The 18,514-nt window shown below is 38.6% G+C and overlaps 1 protein-coding gene across 1 annotated transcript in view; it reads left to right on the forward strand.

The window, feature by feature from the left end:
- Positions 1–18,514, forward strand: part of PCCA (propionyl-CoA carboxylase subunit alpha) — a 270,508-nt gene that overhangs the window by 176,941 nt on the left and 75,053 nt on the right. The window lies entirely within an intron of this gene.

Consider the following 18,514-nt stretch of genomic DNA (forward strand, 5'->3'; position numbering starts at 1 on the left):
TATTTCATCTCTGTTGTATGCCTTCCTAATTACAAGCGTATTTCAGTGCACTAAGTTAGAATTTTAAAGACATATTATTCAACTTCTCCAGATCAGAATTAAAAACAACATGGGCTGAAATGTTGTATTAATTCTTCAAAATCTGATAATGTATTTTCTTTCTCCTTTAAACTTAATTATATTTAAAAAATATTAAAGCAAAAATTGTTCTAACTCTCATGGCAAAGTTTGGTGTATTTTTCAATTAAACTATTGTTGGTTGGATTATTTTGGTTTGTTTTTTTCTTTTCTTGTTAAAACAACACTACCCTCTGTTGCATTTTCAGTGGAACATAGCAGATTATCTCTAAACCTGCATCAGTGTGTCCTGTCATTGGTGGCAGCACTGGTGAAAGCTCAGTGCAAATTTTGCAATTTTGTCTTGTCCTCAAGAAATGTCTGAAGACTAAATAAAAAGTACAGGTAACTGTTGGAACAATATGATTTAGATACAGCTCTGTGACTTCAGATAATCTCAGAGTATATCTTAACTATGTCAGATTTTTTCCTTGTGAAGTAGTGTCATTAAAATCCAATCTGTGCAAAGCACGTAGAAGATTAATTAACATTGGGAAGAAAAGAGATGTCTGAGCCTTTCACCTGTAAGGTACCCTTTATCTCCAGCTGAGTTTGCCAGCCTTTAATGCTATTTGTCATCTTTCCCAACAGGTATCTTGATATTTTTTTCCACAGTGCCTTTTATACTTTGAATGACTCCTGTAATGCCAATACCATGTATTAGAATATTATCCTCTCACACTGAAGGCTTTAAATATTTTTTGTCTTGCAAAAAAGGACACATTCATTTAACTGTATGCTGCCTTTTACAAACACATAACTTAAGGGAGCATTGAGAAAGATAAAATGTCCATTCCCAGTTTAAGGATGTTGTATATACAAATTTAAGGCCTGTCTGTTATAATTATTTTTATATAGCTGTTTTTTTACAAAGAGGGTGTTGTTCATTATTTTCTGCTAAATCAAACACACACAAGGATAGTTCTACATACAGCTATGCTGTGGTGTTATGGTGCACACTCGTGGGTGATCTTTACCAGGATGCAAGGAGCCATCTTGGCTTCTCCTGTTGGGTTGTAAGGAATTAAATGGGTCATGTAGACAAGGATGCCTGTAATGAATAGTGTCCTTATATGGTGATCATTAGGGCGGGATGGACCTGTCTGGCTACTTCTAAATGTGAGGTAATTTTTTTTTTTTTGGTTAATGGTAAAGCTATTATATGTTTTGCAATAAAGGAATGTGAGATCATTCTCTTTGTGCTTCTGTTTTACATTGATGCTTATTTCATGATATTTACATGAATATTCACAATTTTATCTTTACATTTTTGGTATATGTGTTTAAGTGCGTACTTATATAAATGTATGCATTATATTTAATTATATTTTAGCACATTATTGAAAAAGCATTATTGTGATACTTTTTCATAGTATCTTAAATCTCTTAGGGAGAACTGATATTTTGGTATGCTTTTTTTCATTTTTTTTCCTGGTTGCACCTTTTTGCCTTCGTTAAGGAAATAAATTTTGTCAGAGCAATCTCTTGGGTTTAGATAACCCTGAGCTTCAGTGCTTGTAGGAATCCTGCCCTGAGCTGCATGCTGTCCTTTAACATCTATGGAAACCTTATCATAAGCACAGTCTGCTGCTTCTCCTTGTTCCAGTGCAAGGCATCTGTATTTAAAATAGTAGGGATAATCTCCATTTTGATTGCTTGCTTCCTAGGCTAAAAAAGTTGTGGTTGCAGTATATCTTACTTTCAAAAAATGATTTTTGCAAGTCTTAGGATGGGATAAGAGATAAGAATTTTCATTTTTCTGAGATTGAGGTTTTTGTTTTGTTTCTGTAAATTTAATGGTAATATGGTTTTATTAGATCATTCTGCATTATGTTGCATGACAGAGGAAATGGAGCTTTTACAGATGTGAGCTACTGGCAGTTTAGGTATCAGATCTAATACAACAAAATGGCTTACTAGGATCATGGAAAGCTCTAAAATTCTTGTATCGTCACTGAATCTTCCTGGTACATGCAACTTTATAATGTTGTCAGTTTTAATGTAAATAGGTGATCAGTGGTTTTAATTGTGTGAGAAAGTATTTAAGTCTTCTTTATTTGGTCCTTAGTTGCTGATAGATAGAAAGATTCTAATGATACCAAAGTGTCTCTTCACTGAGGAACTGCTGGTTATCTGGCATTGGTTATTTCATGGATCAGAAGCATGTTTGCCTTACAGTAAAAGCCTGCCCACAATTTCTCTACACAGAATTGAACTGTTCATTTTCCCCTGAAGTGCTTCAGTGTGCAAGGCCTTGTAGGAAACTGCAATTCCATATGGAAAAGTACATACAATGTCTACTTTAGTTACAGTATACCTGAGTTACCATTTTTTTTCAGTTCTGCTTGGATTCCTCAGTGACAATGGAAAAGTCAATTATGAGATTTTAAATTATTTATTGTGGGTGTCCTTTGCTGTCTCAGTGCCAAGGATGAGGTACGTCCTCAGGGCTGGAGGAGCTTGTCTGGTGGCTGCCTGTCCAGTGTCAGCCTTCGCATGTCTCTGTGTGTATTTAAGAAGAGATCCCGTTGAGTGTAAAGAGCACATCCCACTCAACACCCCGTCCTCTGGTCTGGCTTGAGTCCAGTGAGCAGGAAGAAGCAGGCTTTGTCAGAGTAAGTGTAATGTAGGAGTCTTCTCCTTTTTCTTTTCCACCTTTCTTAGTAGTGAGTTTATTGCAGTTTCTTTTCATCATCGAGGGCTGAAACCATAGTGAATGTGTAATGAGAACTGCCAGCTTTTTATGTTAGGGAGGCAGGCAGCCCTATGAAGAGAACATGGTTTAAGCTGGTTCAGAGGCAGCTTTATCTAGTTTGAGTTGAAGGATACTACACTTCCATTATCAAGTCTCAAACTTTTTTTGTGGAAAGATAGGCTCTTAGCGTGATCAACAGCACAGCAGCAGCAAGCAGCACCTATGTAAACGGCATAGTCATAATTTCAAGAAAAGGCAAGGGATACCTTTTTGTGGAGAGAAATCTGACCATGAACTATTTACACCAGAAGCTGGCAAATGGATTTCGCACTGAAAAACTGAATTGAGGGGACAGTAACAGTGTTGTGGCTTCATTTAGGCAAATCTTAAGCCTTTGGAAGCTTGAAAAGAGAGAAAGTGTTTTAAAGTTTCCAGGGGCAAGGGGGACTGGCAGATTCCACCACTCCACATGATCATGTAACTGTCAAAGTCACTCTTGAAGCATTGACTGCCAAAATAAAAGTACCATATTTTTAGGAAATCTGGGAGTAAAAATATAGTCTGAGTAGGACCACCGTCTTTTATTATCCCTGTAATGGTTGTAATTCTGTCAAGAACTTGTAAGACCTTTAAATATTTTTTCCTAAAACTACCACTATGGTTTTGTGCCTGAACTTAAAGGGAAACTTATCGTACCTCATGTCCCATTAGGCACCTGTTGTTCCAAATCTCAATTCAAGCATGTTTGACTGCAGCAGTCCTGTAATGAATAAAATGTAGATTTCATTTTTAGGGCTGTTATAAAGCAGGAGTCGCTGCAAGGGAAAAGAAGAAAGTGTCAATAAATAGGTGTGTAGTTATACCTATTTGGAATGGCATATAAGGATTGATTAATTCCATAAAGTCCACATTCTCTTACACGTCAAAGTCACAGCAAAGGATGAAGTAAAGGCAGTTAAATCAGGGCTGGTATTGGTATGACTCCATCTTGACATTCTCCTAATCCATGACTAGGTTAACTAGGTGAGCAAAATACTTCCAGCCTCTCTTTTCTGTCTAGTTGAGCTGCTTTATTCAGTATTTCTCTGCTTCTGAAGGTGTAAGGTTCCTTGCTATATAACATAATGGTAAGGAGGATTTTGCAATTTTGAGCTTTATTAACTGAATTAATGCCTTCAGCAAGACTACAGATACAGAATGTGTGCTTTTACTGAAAGTATATTTAATTTTTATCACACTTATGACAGTTCTGCTGCCTTTTGTCTGGAAACAAAATGGGTGAAGATGAAAAAAATTGGCACATAATGTAATGCTAATGTGTCTATATTGTGATTTTTTTTTCTAAGTAGCAAGTAGTGTAATGGTTTGATACCTTGAAAGAATTGGAGAATTTGAAAAGAGAGATCCCTCCTTTGTTTTACATTATCTAGCTCTGCTGAGGAAAAATGTGTGAAAAGTTTTCATTGTGTGATGGGTGAAATTCTTTCTATCAGAGAATATCAGTGAGCAGGGCCTCACTCTTAATGGCATCAAAGCTAATTCAAGCTGAACAATCCTCAATCCATGGGCAGTAAGATAGTAGATTTCTGTAAAAAGATGTGCAAAGCTACAAAATAATCAGATGTTGCAGTTACTAACAAAAAGAAGGCCTGTAAACTTAATGCAATAACTGGCATTTTCTTGGACAGAAAGTTCACCAAGCTCCAGGTATTTTGAGAGATTCTTTTTGCTACTTTTGAATATTAATTTTTTCCAGTCCTACTTGCCATTACTATCGGTAGACATCACTTTTGTTGTGGTTATAACAAGGAAACTCCCCACAGTGAAGATCAATGCAGAGTCAGGTAATTACAGTTTATATCTATGTTAACAAGCTTTGATTATTTTGTAGTCAACTGGTGCTGTAATGCAACATAGAAGTCTTCTACAACTTAAAAAAAATCTCGTATTTTAAGCTATTTTTGTAGAAAATGTAGAGATCATTCATTGTAGGGAAGAGGAGTTAGCAGTAAACCCAAACAATAAGTGCTCCAGCTCATGGAGTCTGTTATTGCAGAATGAACTTGTCTGAATTCAGTTTTCCTAGAATGATTATTCTTATATAATAAAGATGATCTAAAACTTATGATATAAATTTTTTGAGACTGCTGAAAAAATAAATACATAAAACATACCTGGTTTTCTTATTATGTCATCTTCATGTAGTTATAAAAATTCAGTGTTAGAATTTTAGCATTTCATTATGCATTTATGGCTTTGACAGCTGGTCTGGTTGTTTGTTCTAGGTATTTTGACCTTTCCTAGACACTTCACCTGTGAACTGTCAGAGGTGTCTCTGTGTGTCAGACTTCGTAGCTGTCCATGAGTATGATTGCTTTGAAAATTAGTATAGATAGCTAGACAGATTTTGTTTCCTAGATCATTTTAAGAGCAGAAAAAATAGGCTTTTTTTTGTCAATCTCAGTTGTCTGTACTGAAGGATTTTTACTGTTAAGGTATTGTTTCCTAAGTATCCCTGAGCTTACTGATTAAGTTGTCTGCTCTACCATCTATTGAGTATTAAGACAGCAGACATTGTCTAGGTTTACCCATTCAAGTTACTATTTCTCCAGTCCTTCACCAAAGCTTTCCTGTTAGTATGCCTGCAAAATACTGAACCAGAGGTTAAGCAACAGCCATAATGTGGCAAATTTTATCTTAACAAATGCTGCCATTGCCAAGTTCTCATCAGGCGGACATGAATTGTTCATTTTATGGGGAGAGGTGATGTGTAAGGCTAAGGGCAAAGGCTCTGTTTTCGTGAAAATAACTCTTCCAGGTAAAAGAGAAGGAAGGAGACCTAAACCCTGTGTTTTGGATATTTTTCCCTTGTAGAAGTATTCTTCTGTTTTCCTTAAAGAAGGAGCATTTGACTGTCTCTAGCCAGTAGCTGGGGCAGAAAGAGGATGGTGTTGCTTAGTTCTCTAAATTTGTCTGGTATTGCCATAATCTTGGCTGACCGTGTGATGGTGAGCATGACAAATGATTCACTGTGCAAACCAAAGAACCAACATAGTTCTTCTGTAGAAGAAATCAGTTGTTCCAACAACAGAAGTGTTCATACATCTCTGTTGTATGCAGATGGTATGTTGATCTTTCATTCTTGGGGGGGGGGTCTTCATCAAAATCTAGGATTAACCTTCAGTATTATGCCTGGGCTGAAGTGCTGGAATCCCTCTCCCACCTATTGCTGTAGATAAACAATGGCTTGGCTGTTCCTGTACAAGCCTTCTTTAGACTAACAAACACTACCAGTGTTGAGTTCAGCACGAGACCCAGCAGCCACTCACCCATCTGCCAGTTATGTGTAGTGGGAAGTAATTAAAGCCTTTCTTTTGTTGAAGCTTTACTGGCGCAGTGAGATATACCAGATTCTTGAGAGCAGAGTCTGAATGCCTGAGGAAGAATGTGTTGCAGGATGGCTGTGGGGCTGCAAGGCTGGAAGAAAGGGAGGCTTGGCCTGGCTTCTGCTTCTGGGACTGCTCAGAGATTTTGCCCAGTGACTGGTTTTGATGCAACTGAGTAAACCCAAAATTTAGCTTAGGTTTTGTGGTCTTGCAATAAATACAGCATACTAAGTAATTTTTGAGTGGTTTATATACTTGGGTATTGGTAATAATCTATGGACATGAAACACTTGTTCAGCATTAAGTTTTAAGAGTCTCCTGAACTAAATGCCATTTTTACCCCTTAAAAATTGAATGTAGCATCTATTTAAAATATAACTTATGGTTTATATCAGCTAAAATCAGCTGTTCCACTTCTTGAAGTCTTTCCAGTTCTAAAAAGACCATCATTTCTGTAGAGGAATGAATAATGTAGGTTAGCTTGTTTCTGTGGGCATTTATTACAGGCACGCAGAACAGTTCCTGGAGAGGTTTTCTATTTCTTATTTAGCAGCAGTGAAAATCGCAATTATTCTATTTACTTGGCTTGCCACTATGGCAAAGAGTAGCTCTTTGGACTGTGAGGAGGAAATGTTTATTTTCTCTGGCTGCTCCTTGCATATGCTGCTCCAATTATAATTAAATATGAATATTTACTGATAAAATGGAGCATTTCTCAAGTTCAACTAAATTGATTTTTTAAATCCAAGATACAGGCAAAGGCAACCCATCTTGTGTTTTGTGTAATGCTATTCATTATACAGAATTAATAGACAGTGTAGCAAATCAATAAAATATCACCATACATGTCAGATGAACATTAGGGCTGTAAATTCTTCATCAGGAAGAATCTGTAGAGGAAAAAGGGAAACAAAAAGCTAGATCAAAAGCGATGTGAGGAATTAATGTGGAGAAGATGAAAGGGAAGGAAACGAACAATAGGGTTGATGTAAGTGGAGGATTAGGTAAAGCAGAAGCAATCATTTTTTATGGAACAGATTAAAATAAATTGAGAATAATTGTTATGGGAGGCGCAAGTGGTGACAAGTTGAAAATGACATGTATTTAGTGGCCTGATGAAAACTAGGGCTTGTTCTTGAATTATGCCTATGAGTAATTTCCAAGGAGTAGCTTTCTGATACTTCTTGTAGTATCGAGTGTTCTATCTGTGGCATTCACACAAGCTTATTGGATTCTTTTGAAAATTCAAATACTGTGCTAGCATCATTCAATGTTGTTTAGCTCCAGATAACAATTTCATTTAAAATATTTGAAGTCAAGAAAATCTTCCATTCACATCTGCTGACTCTGTGTATACAATGCTAGGTTAACTGGCTTGCTTAAAGGAGTGTTTACAGTTCATTACTTGGTTCTGCAACTTAATTCTGAAAGTTCATAGAATACAGGGTAAACTGAAATTACTATTGGTGCAAAATTTTACCTGTCTGTAAGCACGTTAAATGCTGTTAATAATGTCTTGGGAATAAGGAAAACCTGTTTCCCAAAACTGTGCATTAGGGTAATGTACAGTTGTTATGAGCAGTACTTTGAAAATAAACAGAACCTGGTGTTCTTGTGTTCCCTGGCTGTCCTCTGCTGTATCCCACTCCATGCGGAAGGTAAAGGAGCGAGATCCCTATCTCATATTTCAGGGTCATCCTTTTCTCTCACAGGGCAGCGGTAGTTCTGTAAACTATCAGTGTCCTTGTGCTCAGGAAAGACCACCAAGAAAAATATGAACAGACAGTGCTATGTTCTTTCTTGGGTCTTTCCCACAGCTAGCAGGGAAGCCCTCAGTAGAGGGTGGAGGAGGCATTTGTTCTTGAGGGAAATTTGTTGTTCATTGGCTTAAAAGATTCTTCCTGGACAATCCTAATTTTTTCCCTAGGATTGTGCCATACTACTCACATCAGTCAAGAACTATGGTGATTACACCTGTAGGAGATTTTGGAACTTGATATTCCTGACTGTCCTTTGTTTGCCAAAGTTCATCTGTAAGTCAAAGCATTGGACATGGTGGTACCAGAAGGAAGCAAGTGTGATGTTGTGATATTCTGTCACTAATAATTGGGAGGCTGTCTCTTTCAGCGTTTTGCTGTTTTTCATAGCAGTATATTAAAGCTCACTTCAGTTCCTTCTTGCTCTGTCTCTGCTGTTCTCGATTCCTCACCACCTTTTGAATAATGAGGCCTTGAATTATAGACACATGATGATACCAAGGTCTTTATAGCCCTCTCCCTACCACTTATGATCTGTTTGATTTTTCTCATGTGTGAAGTTTGCTTTGTTAAGATGATTTTCTCAGTAGGGCCTCTGTATAGACAGGGACTGTGATTTCCCTGCTCTGAAATTGTGTCCCTTGCCTTTTTGACCTTGTTATATGCAGTAGTTATTTAACTGAATCCAAAATTCATTTTTCATTTGCTGGTGTTTTCTTTTAATGTTATTGAACATTTTCCCCTAAGTTTGTTACTTGCTTCTGGAATTTTTTTTAAAAAAAGTTGTTGAGCTTTTAAACATTTTTTGTCTTCTACATAATTTTTTCATTTTGCCTGCTGTTTGTACTATATTATATTTCCTGCTGATACACTTGCATATAACCTTTCAAGCTATTAAGAAATATTATAAAGGTCTTTTTTTGTTTATTTCATTGACCATTTCCTAATTTTTCAATTTCCAGCGACATTGATTCTTTGGGTTTTTGGTGCAGCCTTCTCAAGGCTTGGATCTCAAAGAATGTTTTGTGCAGTTATATTTTCTCTTATTTTATGGGTTAAAGCTTCTATGGAGCAAAATCTTTCATGTGGCCTGTTCTGTGGAAGTCTCTGTGGTGCTTCCAACTATTTGCTGTTATAATGTCAAAATTAAATCTTGTTTCTTAGCGAGAATGAGTTTCTCACTTCTTGAAATAAATTGAGATCAGCTGACTTCTCCTCCATATGCTGTCATTGGAGGTGAACAGCAATTGCTTCTACACAGTATGGATATACTGTCCTTATGTAGAAGAGGTGAGTGATTTGGACTGACCCCTTAAAAGTAGGGATGCCCCTGGCAAATGTTAGTGTGAATAAGGGAGCAAAATCAGTTCAGAATCATTGCATTCCTTGCATTGAGCTCTTTTTCAGTCTCCTAAGAGAAGGAGGAATTTCTCTTACAGAGATTTTCTTGATTCTTTCATCCCTGAATGGAACATCTCTGTGTTCTCATGTGAGGATCACTTTAAATGACTGAGACAGTGGAGTCTACAAGACTGTACAAGGGCCCCCATCTCTTACACAGGATGTTTTCTGCAATGTGTTAGAGCCCAGACAGATTTAGTGGACTCAGGAATTGGGCCCTCATTTAAAAGTGCTGGGAGAAAGTGGAAAGCTGTTGTGACTTCTAGGACTTCAAATATGAAAGCATGAGGATCCACAGATAAACCTCTCACATTTTCCCATCTCACTGATGTTTTACAGCTATGCTGGAGAATATGAAATGATGGCTGCTAGAATGAAAGATTTTGTCTTGTCTTCTGAGTTTTTAGAAAAAATTTATAGAAAATCCAGTTAAGAAATACTAACAGACTTTCTGAAAGGTCCCCAAATGTTTTTAGAGATAGCATCATAGTACAATTCTATGAAAGACAAGCCTTTTGTGAGAAAACCTAAAAATCTATACATTTCCCATGGTATTTACACCAGCCAAGGCAACTGTAGTGTCAGGATGCTCCTTCTCTTGCTGCCTGAGAAGCAGAGTCTTGATTGTTAGGTATTTTCTCTGCATTTTCTTCCAATCTGACATCTAATTGATACCTAAATCGTATCTTCTTAATGTCAGTGTTGTAGTAAATATGCAGCTTAATGTCTGGTGATTGAATGTTTTATTTTGGACAGTGTAAAACTTGCTCTTTTCTTTTTGACAGCTGTTTAAAAGACATGTATTTTTGATTTGTCCAAAGTCTGAATATTTATAGGTGATTAAAATAAAGAGGTTGTTTAGCAGGTGCTAACTGCAATTTTGTAGCTGGAGTATCATAATCACTTCATGAGGTTTCTCTGTTAAGGAAATTGTCTTTGTTTAATGCTAAAGGATGTAGGTAATCTGTCTCTAATGCCAAATTATTTCAGGGTGTGCACTTCATTTTTTCCCCTACATTTACGTAGATCGGAAAACTGAATGTTCCAAACAACTTGTGGAACAGTTTCCATATCAACTTTTATGTACTAAAAGTGTAATTAAAATTGTTCAACATAAAACATAAAAAGGAACTCAAATTTAATTTATATGGCTTTTTAAAAGAAAATTATTTCTTATTTAACTGGTTTTGTTAGCATGGTGCATTTGAATTTACCCCAGTAAAAGTCAGTGGCAAGTCACTGTCTCCTATTTAAATGTAAGTAGCTGGAACCATGAGGAAATACTGAATTTGCAGAGGTATCTATTCACACCCATTACTTTTATGCCTTTTGAGTGAATTCATGGTAATCAGTTTGTTAACATAAACAATGCAATCCCATTAACTTCTAAGGTAAATAGCATTAGATGCAAACATCTTTTTTACATTGCTACATGACTTGATTTGTTCTGCATATGGAAACGCTTTAAAACTTTCTTGCATTTCCTCTTTTGTGTAAGCGGCTTGTGACTCTTGTGATAGCTCATCTTTTACCTGCTGTGTCAGCTTTGCATCCTTATCCCCTGTGCACTGGCCTGTGTTCTTCCCTTTTCTATTTATCACTGACACATCTGGAGTGATGACACTCTTATTCCCTGTTCTGCGTTTATTTTAAAGCTAGAGGAGGGGTTTCTAAAGAGGAAACATTCTTACTGCTACTACTAATTCCTTACAGTTCTTTCCTTTCCCTGCAAGATGGCTGGTGTGTTTTGATAAAAATGAGTAATTTTGTCTTGGTATTAGTCAAATATGCCCAAGAGAGATGCAAATGTATGGCTAGGGAGCAGGAAATGATGGAATGGATTGGGTAAGGATTTCATGATGCTATCACTTCTCACCAGCTTCTGAAAAGTTACCAGATAAAACCACTTGCTTTGGTTTTAAAGTTAAAAGCCTTGAAAGTAACCAAACAATGGAAATAGAGTTATACGTATTTTTTTCGCATCTAGACTCTTCTTCCTCAGTGCTATTTTTTAAATCTTAAATGAAAGACCTTTTATATCTCCTGGCTCAAAGAAAAGGTCTCCTATAAAGACGTTTTCTTATACTTGAGAAACATTAGAGCTAGTCTGGCTGTTAAAATTTTATTGTTTACCTTAATCCAAATGCTTGATAGAGCCATACAGAAGTGATCTTTTGGCTATTTGATCAAAGGACATTGCAGATAAGATCAAAAGAAATTTGACTTTTGAAAGAATCAGGTTTGGTTCTATGTTATGCTTATTGCTCTGAACCATCTGGGGCAGTTTGGGGAAGATATGCAACAGGAAATATTTTGCATATGAAGCTTTTAGCTGAAGTGGTGAATAACCTTGGACTGGGTATATCCAAAGGACTGGTGTTGACCTATATCCTGTTGTGACAGCTGAGAGCAGCAGGTTGGAACTGCTGGATGGAATCCATACCCAGTTGTCCACTGTACTTTCTTCTTGTCACTACACAATGTCAAATCAAAGACATTTTTTCTTTTATTTTTTTTTAACTGTTGCTTATTCTAGCTGTTTACTAATTCAAAGAGAATATAGACTTGCTGCCATGGCATTACAATGGGAAAAGTAATTTAAACCAATGGCAGACTGTGTCCAGTCTGAGCATCCATCCTACATAACTAGGCCAAAGTGGAATACAACTTCCAAATATAATAAAGGGGTGCTTTTTTTTTTCTCACTAGCTGTTTTGCTGCCTGCCAATTTTGTTGGGTCTCTGTATCAGTTGTAAATGATGTGTGAAATAAAACACTTCTCAGTTGATGGATACAATCCTCATGATTACAAATGCTCTTCGAATTGCTGTGGTATGTTTTGTTTAGATCAGACACGGAAGTCTACCTAGTGCATAATGTTCACTTTAGAAAGGAGATAGAAGGAGGGCTAGTAGGAACCAGTTTTTGATATCTGGGTAGTAGTACTGGGAGTTCCTCACTGGCCAGTATTAATTCCCACCCCTCTCCTAATTATGAAAACAAAAATTAGAGACTTGAGACTTACACGTGACTTGTCAGCAGCACATTGGCAATCAATGCAGTAATTCATTAGTTCTTGACTCTAAGCCTGAGATCCAGCGTCTGGTGATACAGTCTATTTAAAAAAAAAAAAGTAAAATCTGTCTTAGCTTGCATATCCTTATTACATAGCTTTTACTGAATCAAATGAATATTCACTAAATGAATATATGTATTAGGTGAATACTTAAAAAGAAAGAAATGTATTCCAAAATGTGTTTTTTCTAAAAGGGCAGTATGAGTTTTAGTCTGTCGTGTTTTGTAGTGGCACTTTGGTATGATAATGTCATTCCACTCTTTGAGAATTTATACTGTCAAGTGGGATAGGGCTTGGGATCTCTGTGTGCCTCTGAAGTGGAAGAATGGAAACCTGGCAGCTCAAAGTCATTTTGGAATCAGGCTTGCTTAATGATTTCAGTATACAGACATGAATCATGACTCAATAGCTACTAAACCAGCTCTGTCTACCTTATCACAGTCTATTAACTGATGTGTTTCTAGCTCCCAACGTAATGTTCCTATTCACCCAGATCCTGTCATTGGTCCCTATGCTAAACCCCAGTTCAAGATAGGATAATCTGCTGAGGATATTCTTGTTCTCTATCAAACAAGGACAGCTGAGTGCAATGCAGCTTTCAAAGTGCCCAGTGTGCACATGATAGCAATACTGTTTGAACACCTGCATGATTTTTCAGCCATCTAGGAGCAATATCTGTAGCCAGGTTGAACTGTATTTAGCTGGGCAGAGCCGGGGCATTTGTCTCTGTAGAGCAAAGTAAAAAGCGAGTCATGTTCTTTCTCCTTTTCCACACTGATCCAATAACGGTAGACACCCATATTCCCAAAACCTGTATAGCTGTGTGTGAGGCTGTTGCCAGCAGATGTAAATTATTTTATTTTATTTTATTTTAAACTTCTGCTCCCCCACCCCTTTTTGTAGCCTTAGTGGGCTCAGGCAGGTTACAAGTAAGAGATGTCATTTTAATAATGACTCTGCAAGAAAAACTGAAGGAGTAAAACAAAGCATTTGCTGCAGTGAAGTGTTTTTGTTGCATACAGCCCCTCTACTAGGTTTTGCAGAGAGGATCACTTCCCTGGTGAATGCTCGAAGAAAGCCCTTGCTGATTAGAGGTGATGAAGGCCATCACTTCTCCCTCTCCTTTTGTTTTGATTCTGTTGTTGTTAAGCTGAGGAGCTGATGCCTGTTGTGTGCTCTTTTCCTTGGTCTCTCTGCTGGCATGCTCCCATTTCTAAAGTGAGATCTAGCAAAGCAGCTAATGGTAATTTGCATCTATAAGTGCTACTTTAAAGAAAAGAGAGATAATTTCAATGTGTGCACATGTGTTTGATTTATTCTAGTGGTTATGTGCTATTTGCTGCTCTTGTGATTGAGGACTGCCCATTCTGTGAATGTGCTTAATACTTTGAAAACTTGAAAGTTATGATGGCACCCCACACAATGTCAAAATGTGCATTTGAAGTAAAAGCCCAGCAATTCAGCTCATCTGGTCTTGTTCATAGCAGGTAAAAGGCTGCCTTGATGACACTTAGAGCAAATGAATTTCTCTCCTGCAGTCATGCACTGAATAAATTGCTTGATCTAGTTCGGTACAAAAGGACATGATCTATAAATAGTTAACAGAGCTTTCTTCAGGACAAGTGATCTATAGACTGGAACTCTCTCTTGGGGTCTTTTAAAAAAGTAAGTGCTGATATGAACAAAAGGAAAGTTTGTTTTTTAAAAAAGGCCTTTTTAATGAGATTGAAACTCACATACTTTAACTTCCTTTTGAAAGCATCTGGCCAACCACTTCAAAAGTCCAAAAGGCTAACCTTACAGTCACTTGAAGAAAAGAAAAAAGGTCAGTCTGCTAATCTGATGTGAATATATTGTCAATAACTGAAAATACAAGATAAAACAGCTGGTTAATTTGAATCAAAGAAATTAATGTCGTATAAGCATCAGTGAATTCAATTTTTGCAGTTTTAGGCTTAAAGGAACTTCTTTTTATGACATTTTTATACATTTGTCGACATACCACACTGTTGGCCACAGGGTCTGTCTCTGTCCTATATGCTCTTTCATGCACTTTTTTTGGCAGCTAATATTGCAGGTTTTTAAACCATTGGTATTTGTGATAAGCAAAACTTCTAAGACATTTAAGTGTGCTAAAGGAAGCATCCATCTACCAAATTTCATCCTATGTGGTATTTTAAGAAGGAAGAAAAATTCTATAAAATCACAGACTCATTAAGGTTGAAAAGATCTCAAAGATCAATGAGTCCAACCTTTAACTGAACACACCTTTTCAACTAAACTGTAGCACAAAGCCAACTTTTCCAGAAGAATGCTGTGGAAGACAGTACCAAAGGCTTTACTGTAGTCCAGGTAGGAAATATCCAGACCCTAGCCCTCATCCACTAGGTGGGTCACCTGGTCATAAAAGGAGACAAGGTTGGTCAAGCAAGACCTGCCTTTCCTTATTAACCCATGCTGGCTGGGCCTGACCCCCAGTTGTCCTTTCTATGCTGTGTGATTGCACTCAAGACAATCTTTTCCATAACCTTCCCTAGCACCAAGGTCAGGTTGACAAGTCCAGTTGCCCAAATCCTCCTCCTTACCCTTCCTGTAAATGAGTGTCACATTGGCCAACCTCCAGTCACCTGGGGCCGCCTCAGTTGACCAGGACTGATGGTAAATGGTTGAGAGTGCCTTGGTGAGCTCTTCCACCACCCTCAGTACTCTCGGATGGATCCCCTCATCCCCATGGAGCTGTGAGTGTCTCAGTGGCACAGCAGGTCACTGACTGCTCCCTCCTCCCTCTGTTCTGCTCCCTGTCCCTGACTACCAGCTCTAGGGCTGGTTATCCTGAGGAAAACCAGTCCTTCTGTTAAAGAGTGAGGCAAAGAAGCTGTTGAGTACCTCAGCCTTTTCCTCAGCCTTGGTTACAATGTTCCCCTTAGCATCCAATAAAGGATGGAGATTTTCCTTGGCCTGCCTTTTTGTTGTTAATGTATTTATAAAAGCACTTTTTATTATATTTCACAGCGGTGGCCAGATTGAGTTCTAGCTGGGCTTTCGCCTTTCTAATTTTCTCTCTACATGATTCTTGTACTCTTCCCGAGTTTGCTGCCCCTTCTTCCAAAGGTCAAAAACTCTCATTTTTCCCCCTGAGTTCCGGCAAAAGCTCCCTGTTCAGCCAGGCTGATCTTCCCTGCCAGCTTGTCTTTTGGTACATAGCAATGGCTTGCTCCTGCACCTTTAACATTTCCATCTTAAAAGTATGTCCAGCCTTTCTGGACCCTTTGTTAGTAAAGGTGGTTTCTCAAGGTACTCTGAATCATTAAGTTCTCTTTCACTGAGTTGAGAGCAGTCATCTTGAAAGTATGGATTTCCCTGCCTGTATGACCTGTGAATGTAAAGTTGGGGTTTTAGTGGCAGTATGCATGCAGGCCAGGATGGTGATGATGACAAAGGGGCGGGCACATGTTGCTGGTGTGGATGTCAATCCTATCAGTGTCTCCAGGACACACTTAGCACCAGCAAGCACAGTGTGTGCTCACATAACTGGGCAGAGCTTAAGAAGCAGAGATGTGACTGTGAGTGCTTGGAGGCCAGAAGAATCCTTAACTAGAGACAAAACAACCTATTTAGAAATTTGCCATTGTTTTTTTTGGGAGAGCAAATCATTTTGTGCCTACAGAGAAACTGAAAGCTAAGTTTTCCTAAGTCCAAACTAGAAAATCACTTGAGCACGTGAAGGCTGCTGGCTTGATCAATTAAAAAAAAAGTTAAAATAGCATAGTGCAGTCCCCTCATCTAGGTGAGGAAGTAGACTAAGACTTCTCTAAACAACTGAAGGAAATCTCTGTCACAGATGTGCTGGTCGCAGGGACGCCAACATCTTCTGGAAGGGCAACATATGAGATGAATGGTGGAAGGTTTCTGAATAGTGTTTGGGATAACTATTTGATACTGTGACTGGATGGGTGAACTGGTGTTGACACACCCAGATCAGCGACTCACTTCCAAGGAAGAACTGGTTGAAGAGGTGATACCAAAGATAGTCTTGGCTGTGACAGCCATGAAATGAATGGCTGTTATTTAGGACCCTGAAGGAAAGGAAGAAAAAGATTAGCAGGGTACAGATCCTGGACACGAGGCTAGTGGATGTCAATGTATTCTTTATTTATGCAAGGTCCTGCACTTGCATTGGGACAACTTCAGGTATCAGTACAGGCTGGGGGATAAATGGATTGAAAGCAGCCATGCTGAGAAGGATTTGGGGATGCTGCTGGATGAGAGGCTTCATGGCAGCTGGTAGTATCATGGGCTGCATCAAACGCAGCATGACCAGCAGGTTGAGGAAGATGATGCTGTCTCTCTACTCTGCTCTGGTGAGATCCCACCTGAAGTGGCATCAACCTGACAGATTTGTTTGATAAATTGACAGGATTTGCGGTCTAGGGGAGAGCAATGAATCTCATTTTCCTGGACTTTAACAAGTCTTTTGGCATGATGTCACCTAACAAGGTAACAAGCCAGTTGAGTGGTCAGACTCAGTGGGCCGTGGTTAATGGGTTGTACTCTGCTTGGAGGTTACCAAGGTGCTGCAAGGATCTGCACTGTGACCAGTCTTGTTCAACAACCACATCAATGCCTGGAGGCAGCAGTGAGAGTGCACAGCCCTAAGATCTACAGAAGGCATAATTGGAGAAAGAGCTCAGTGCAGTCAAGGGCAATGCTGCCACCCAGTGGGACCTAGGCAGGTAAGAGCAATGGGCTAATGGGAACTTAGTAAAACTGACTAGTCAGTGCCTGTCTTGAAGACTCAGTATTTGATGTGGTCTGAGTTTCGAGTAGAAGGATCTAATGACCTCCCTCTATCTGCAGACTACACCTCTGTTAACAGAGCACAGGGCAACTTTTGGTGCCAGGGTGTCCTGCTGACTCAAACACATCCTGCTGATGTGTCTGCCCACATTTTCAAGTCTTTCTCCACAGACCTGCTCCCTAGCTACTCAGGTCACAATGTATCTTTGTGATAGGTTCATCCTTCTTACGTTGGGACTTAAAAATTAGTCTTGAATTTCACAAAGTTTTCATTAGCCCCTTCCTCTTGCCTGTCTAGGCTCCCCTGGATGGCAGCCCTGCTCTCGAATGTTTAATCTGGTTTTGTGCCATCTGTAAACTCCACAAGACTATACTGTCACCTCTTCCAGGACATAGTCCTGGAAAATGTCAAACACTTTGAGAGTAACCAGACCCTGGGTCACTAGCAAATACAGTCCAAAGAACAGCAGATAAAGCATATACAAGAAGGAGCTTAACTAATAAGAACTCCCACATGGGAAATCTAGCTGAGTTTTTTTGCATTTATGCATAATTCATTTGCATTAATGAATGACAGCATGTGAAGTGCTATTTGGTTGCTGCTATTTCCTAATGTGGCAAATATGACTCTGATTTTGTTCGAGGTTCTTAAAGACAGTGTGGGGAAGTTAGAGCAAGTTGTATAAGAAGACCCAGTAGTTTCCAAGACAACTCTGCAAATTACCACATGTTCTTACAGGCCAGGTAGCCAGTAATTCATGATAAGGAAGTGTATTGTGGTTATTTGCTACTGGCATATATAGATGCAAGATAGTGTTTGAACTCTTCTGCTGATTGATTTATTTTTTTTTACATTAAAAACTAGGAAAATATTTTACAAAATGCATAGGGTTTCATGCATCATGCTTCTAAAGGAAGTCTTAGGCTCACCAGCCCCATAAAGACTTTGCTCACATTCTTGAGGTGGCATGGGACTGCATAAGGTAAGGGACGATAGCTTTGAAAGAGGACAGTTTTCACTTGCCTTTTCTATTCCCGTGTGCTTCTACGTTGGCTGGACAGTAGATTAGACGAGAGTTCCATGCATTTTGTGAAAACTGTTTGGGAACCAAAAGCTGCTTCATCCAGCTCAATTTGGCTTAGTCTGAGGTCACTGCAGACTGTTACTGAATACTGCTGCCTATGGCTGGACCTTCTATAGCCACTGTGCTACAAATTCTCTGGTCACCCCCTCTTCTGCACAAGAAGCAATACCTATCCTTTACCTGATGTGTAAAAATGTGAC

The sequence above is a fragment of the Sylvia atricapilla genome, chromosome 2, assembly GCF_009819655.1.
Source record: "Sylvia atricapilla isolate bSylAtr1 chromosome 2, bSylAtr1.pri, whole genome shotgun sequence".
NCBI classification, from domain to species: Eukaryota; Metazoa; Chordata; class Aves; order Passeriformes; family Sylviidae; genus Sylvia; species Sylvia atricapilla.